Source organism: Tupaia chinensis, unplaced genomic scaffold (genome assembly GCF_000334495.1).
Source record: "Tupaia chinensis unplaced genomic scaffold, TupChi_1.0 Scaffold000023_1, whole genome shotgun sequence".
NCBI lineage: Eukaryota > Metazoa > Chordata > Mammalia > Scandentia > Tupaiidae > Tupaia > Tupaia belangeri.
The window spans coordinates 1,544,442-1,549,985 of NW_006159453.1; the positions used below are offsets into that span (position 1 = coordinate 1,544,442).

The 5,544-nt window shown below is 36.6% G+C and overlaps 1 pseudogene; it reads left to right on the plus strand.

Moving 5' to 3' along the window:
- LOC106734532 (glomulin-like) overlaps positions 1–5,544 on the plus strand; it is a 14,674-nt pseudogene that overhangs the window by 3,763 nt on the left and 5,367 nt on the right.

Below are 5,544 nucleotides of genomic sequence, written 5' to 3' on the forward strand. Positions count from 1 at the left end.
CCACACCTCGACCCGTAGTGGACTATGTGGGAGTCCTGTGACATAGCCATTACACCAACTGCTGGTCCCTAGAGTTATACCTTTGACAGGCTATTCAGCTTAGTAATAATGGTGTCAAAGGCAGAAAAGGTTCTAGCCACTCTCTAAGTCAACGATTAGTAAACTTTCTGTAAAGGATCAAAGAGTTAAGTATAGGCTTTCAGGACCATATAGTCTTTGTTACCGTTGCTCAAAACTTTGTATTAAAAGTGGCTGTGTCCAAACAAATCTTTACTGACAAAATCAGGCAGACGGCTAGAAATAAAAATGAGTTAAAAAGAGACTCATACAATGTTAATGTGTTAAAAATTCTTTGACAGGACCAGCAGTTGGTGTAATGGGTGTGTTGCTGGACCCCCATGTAGTTGACCACAGTTCAAGTCCCAGACCCGGTGGCTTAAACTCATGCCGGATGTATGTGCATGCATGCCTGAGATCCCAGGGGAAGAATAGAGAAGGGATTGTGGCATGGCCATACCCGGGGGGGGGGGGGGTGGGGGGGGGTGATTTCTCTCTCTCTCTCTCTCTGTGTCTTTCTGGTGAGAGTACCTGCCCTATAGCAAAAACCTCTCCAAAAAAATAAAATTCTTCTTTGACTTAGCACTATTATTATTATTTTATACATTCGATCGCCATACATCTTTTTTTTTTTTTTTTTAATTTGATAGAGGTCACGGGCATTTGCCAGAGAGAGTGAGAGAAAGTGAGAAAGCACCTCCATTTCTCTGTTCAGGATTTTAGAAATGCACACACACACGCTCAGCATGTTTTTCTAGCTGCCAGGTCCACCACTCATCATGTAGTTGGGCATGTAGATCTCGCACTTTACCCACCATGCCATTGGCTGGCCCCTTGGGTCCCTTGATCCTATCTTTTCTTCATTTTTATCCATAAAGACAAAGCAGGTTCATGAAATGTCAACTCTTAGGTCCTATACCAGCTTTCCTGCTCTATTCTACCTGTAGCTCTACCAGGTTATGCTCTTTTTTCATAAGCTAGTTGTATTTACTTTTCTTTCTCTGCAGTTAAGCTAGTCTCACCAGCACTAGTCTACTTTCACATGGAATAATTTTGGGCTGTTATTTTAGTACCCATTTTTGGCATGTTATTATTATTATTATTGCAACTAATGCATAAAAAGATTGAAGTCTGGTTTAATAGAAATGTCATGTTGGAAAGATCCAGTTATAAATAAAATACTGGTTAGTGAGAGCAGTAACTTATAGGCCATGTTGTAATTGACTGCTCACGTTGCTCATTGTTTACACTGGGGGTTTTGTATTCTTAGAAATGGTACATGGCCCATTTAAATTTGTTAAACTTTCATTACAATTTAATTATAATGCAGCCCAGGATAACTAAGTATCAACTATAATTTTACTTTCAAGGTGCTTATTGAATACAAGTAATCACTCAGGTGTGGAGGCCTTTATTATTCAAAACATCAAAAATCAGATTGATGTGTCATTAAAGGTAAGATCTGAACCAAGGTATCAATTTTCAATTTCAATCAATTTTTATTTCGAACGGTATATTTGTTTATACATATTGGGTTGTCTTAAAAGTCATGCATGGAAAAAATATGTCATGACTTTTCTGACAACCCAGTAGGATACATTAATGTGGATTTTCCCCTGTAGATTTTTTTTCTCTCTCATATTAAGATGTATTTTTTCCCTATTTCTACTATTAAAAAAGTGAATTTGGGGGACCAGCAGTTGGTGTAATGGCTACGTTGCTGGACTCCAATGTAGTCGACTGTGGTTTGAATCCTGGACCCAGTGGCTTAAACTCATGCCGGGCATGTGTATGTGCCCAAGATCCCAAGAGGAGAATGGAGGAGAAGGGATTGCGGCGTGGCAATCTCCCGGGGGGGGTGATTTCTCGCTGTCTGTCTCTCTGTCTCTGTCTTAGCGAGTGCACTAGCCCTATAGCAGAAACCTCTCCTGGGCGGGGAGGATGTGAATTTGGAGATTTTGTTAACTGTAAATTTAAACTATTTTCATCCTTTAATCTGATAATATACTTTTTGTTTTGCTATATACTTCTGAAAAATTAATGAAACGTAAGGCTCCTCTGTTTGTGAATATTTCATTCCATATGGAGAGAGAGAAAGCAAGCACCAGTGTTCTTAAACTGGCAGGATTTGTTCCAGTTGTCTGGAAAGTGAACAGAAGTATGAAAGTTAAAGTCAAAAATTATAATTTTAGACCCACCTACAATGGCGTGTGCTGGTACACTGTTTTCCATAGACTGAGGCCACATGGGAGTCCTAGGTTCAATTCCTGGCCCACCCTAAAGCTGGGTGCTGTGGTGCACACTTGTAGTCCTAGCTACTCAGGAGGTTGAGACAGGGGGATCGCTAAAGAATGAGACTATCTTAAAAAAAAAAAAGTCCAGCCACAGTGGCACAAGTAGAAGGGTGCCAATGCACAGTAGCTTAACTGGCTGGGCATGGTGTTGCTCACCTGTGATCCTAAGTACCTGGAGGCTGGGGCCAGGAGAAATGTGACATGGTCAGATGCCATCCGGGATACCTCTCTCTCATAAACTATATCTATCTGTATATTTATATTCTTTTCTATAGGGCATGTGCACTAACTAGAAAGACAGAAAGCAAGAAATCAGCCCCAGGAGGATGGCCATGCTGCTATTCCTTCTCCTCCCTTCTCTTCTCAGGACTTTGGGCATGCACACACATGCACCTGGTTTGAGTTTCAAGCTGCTGGGTTCAGGACTTGAACCACAAGTTCACTTGGGAGTCCAATGCCTTAACCACTACATCACCCACTGGTCCCTCTATTTTTTAAATGTGTAATAGTTTATTTTTAGATAGCAAGATATTAAATAAACATGATTTACCAAGCCATTATTTAAAGCCTTTTCTAACAGTTTGGTTCCTTTTCAGAGAACACATAACAACAAATGGTTTACAGGACCACAGCTGATTTCCCTTTTAGATTTAGTACTCTTTCTCCCGGAGGGTGCCGAAACAGATTTACTGCAGAATTCAGATAGGTGAGATGACCATTTTTACTAAGGTTCACATTGCAAATTCAGAATAAAATGTGAAACATCTTTTAAGAGAATATAATAAAATGTATTTTCCTATGATTTTATGATCTATGGTAATTCATAAAATTACATAAAGAATTTCACACATATATGTGATTTGATAATGTGTAGAAACAAAATAAAAAGTTATTCTTTCCAGATGAATGACCAACAATATGATTTTACACCTTTGGTGATCCCAGCATTCCATAGAGATTTGCAACTACAGCCTTTGTAACTAAAACCCAAGAATCTCATGTATATCACTTATAAAAAGCCTTATGTGTTTGAGTTAAGAATGGATATTGAGAAATTCATTCTCAACATTATAACCAGTCATAAAATCTTAAAATTCAAAAAGCAACAGATAATGTTCTCTAATATGAAAGATAATATGGTTTTCTGAGAGGGATAAAAAGAATAGTAATTTTCACAATTGTATTTTGTGAACTTAAGTGAAACACAAGAGTGATAAGTTATTACTACTCCACACTATGTTGATAGAAATAGTTTCCAATGGCAAACATAATTATAAAAACATACCCAAAGTTTTAACTTACTAATTGAAATGACTATTGATTATATAAAATGACACTATAAATGACAATTTATGTTTTTAATTAACAGGATTATGGCTTCATTAAATTTATTGAGGTATTTGGTTATCAAAGATAATGAAAATGACAATCAAGTAAGTAAATTATTTGAAAGAGGAAGCTGTAAGTATATATATTCAAAATGCATAAGGAATTTTTGAGTTTCTTGGTTAATATATACTTAAACCAGTATTTAATATCTTACCTGGCCATAAAAGCCGGAAAAATTGCCAATAATTATTCTGAAACTGAAAATTAATTTCTGGGAACATTTACCAACCCACATCTAACTTCTTTCTCTTTCTCCTATTGTTTGTACCTTTGTTCTTTCTTTTACTCAGTCTCAGTGGGTGGTTAAGTTGCAGATCCTAAGTTAACTAATTTCATGGAGTTTAATATATTTGAGTATCTTGTTCAGTTTCCTCTACCTATAGCTCATGAGTTAAGTCTGAGATATGTATAATAAAATCATCTAATATTTTAATATTGCCTCATTAGATACAACAAATTGAAGCATTTCAGCTCCAAAACTGAATTTGTTAACAGCACCTTTTGGATATGTAGGAAGTTGATTTTTTTTTTTTTTTAAGTAGCTCATCATTAGATGTATTCAATAAGTAGAAAAGTATTTTAGGGAGATTTGTCATTTTGTTCTTTCTACCTACCCTATTCTGATAATGCTATATCTCTGTTACTTGTAACTTCCTGAACTGTATGTTATTAATCTAGTTATTTTTTAAAGGAATACAAAGGATTAATTTTTTAAAGGATTATTCATATTTTTAATTTTTATTATTACTGTTTCTTAATTTGAACAGAGAGTAAGAGAAAGTGAGAAAGCAAGGCCTTCACGTCCAGGACTTAAACCATGGTCAAGTGGGAGACCACTGCCTTAACCATCACACCTCCTGCCAGCCCCAAGTAATTGATTTTATATAAAAATGCCAAAGGGATCCTTTTTTTTAAATTTTGGCTGTAAGGCACATGTGCTTGCCAGAGAGAGAAAGCAATACCACAGTCCCTTCTCTCTTCTCTAACTGGGATTTTGGGTATGCAGGCACACATGGCTCGGTGTTTCTTTCAAGCTGCTAGGTCCAGTACTCAAACCGTGCAGTCGGCCATGCAGGATCCAGTCACCTTAACATCTGCACTACTTGTTGGCCTTGGGATTTTTTTCTCAAGTAAATCATGATTTGAGATGAAAAGTTTATGAAAAAATGGCAGTTTCTTTCTGTCTTGACAACTAGTAGACTCAGTAGTTTGACTTCATGTTCATCTCTCTTTAGCCAAAAATAGTTATTTGCTGTTATTGACTAATGCTTCCTCTCTGCCAGATAGTGTTTTTTCTTGACATTTTATTTGCCAAATTTTCAAATACACGGCAAAAATTAAAAGAATTTTACAATGATTACTGATGTTTCTACCACCTAGATCTTACCACTTTACTCTGCTTGTTCCATCATGTAATCCCATCTCCCTATCCTTCAATCCATCAATCCTACTTTTCATTACATTTCAAAATAAGTTGCAGGCATGAGCATACTTTGCCCTAAATATTGTAGCATGTATTTCATTAAGTACAGTTAAATATTTCTTTATAGCTTTTCTTTGAGGTAAATTTATATTAAATGAAATGTACACATTTTAAGTATATATTCATGGAACTGTAACAAAAAGCAGAGATCCACATAATCCAAATCTATCATATAGAGAACAGTACTGTATTACAAGAAGTCACTTCATGCTCCTTCCCAGTTAATTCTTACCCCATTACTGTAACCCCATCCACCCTCACCAGAGGTGACCACTGTCCTGGCCAGGAGCTGTATGTAATTTGTTCTTCAGAGAGCTGTAA